Here is a 1,167-nt window from a genome sequence, read left to right as displayed (position 1 = left end):
ATGATAGAAGCCATGAAGACTCAGCATAAGAAAGAAATGGAAACAATGAATGCCCAACAGAGGAAAGAAATGGAATCCATAAAACAGATTCAAACAGATATCCACGAGATTAAAAACTCTATTGAAAGTGTACGCAACAGAATAAAAAAAAGATTGCGAAGACAGAATTTCAGATATAGAAGATAGGATCGCAGTCAGTGACCGTGAAAAGAGGTCTCTTAAAAACAGTAAGGGATCATGAGAAATCAATCCAACAACTCCTAGACGATACAAAGAAAAATAACATAAGACTGATAGGAATTCATGAAAAAACAGGAGAAAACGCAAATGACATAAAAAAACTCTTCACAGAATTAATGACAGAAAACTTCCCAAACAGAAGGGAAGAATTAGACATACAGATAAGTGAGGCATATAGAACCCCAACTAGCCACGATAAAAAAATCTACACCTAGACATATAAAGTCAAGATCCCAGAAACCCAACAGAAGAGAAAAAATACTATAAGCAGTAAGAGAAAAGAAATAAATCATATGCAAAGGAAAGCCCATCAGAATTACAGCAGACTTCTCAACACAAACCCTTAGGTCAAGGAGAGCCTGGAGTGAGGTATTTCAAGTACTAAAAGAGAACAACCTCCAACCTAGACTGATGTGTCCTACAAAACTCTCTTTCAAAATGGATGGGGAAATAAGATACTTCCATGACAAAGAACACCTGATAAACTTCATAAATACCAAACCAGCGTTACAAGGAATTCTATACAATATCCTAGAAAAAGACAATGAAGCTAACAACACCAGGAGGCCCAACAGAGCAAATCAAATAGGCAAGGCAAGAAACTAAAAAGAGAAGGCTAAAAAGTAAAAAGAGTCAACAAAAGGCCAATAACATGACAATAATAAACCAGTACATATCAGTTATAACCATCAATGTCAATGGCCTCAAGTCACCAATCAAGAGAAATAGATCGGCAGAATGGAATAAGAAGCAAAACCCAACAATATGTTGTATACAAGAAACAGACCTAGTGCAAAAAGAAGCCCATAGACTGAAAGTGAAAGGATGGAAAACAATTCTTCATGCAACAGGAGCCCAGAAAAAAGCAGGGGTAGCAGTCTTATTTGAAGACAAAGTAAATTTCAAACCAAAACTGATTAAAAGAGA

Source organism: Fukomys damarensis, unplaced genomic scaffold, assembly GCF_012274545.1.
Source record: "Fukomys damarensis isolate Sample0158 unplaced genomic scaffold, DMR_v1.0_HiC HiC_scaffold_10, whole genome shotgun sequence".
NCBI classification, from domain to species: Eukaryota; Metazoa; Chordata; class Mammalia; order Rodentia; family Bathyergidae; genus Fukomys; species Fukomys damarensis.
This window is presented reverse-complemented; position numbering follows the sequence as displayed.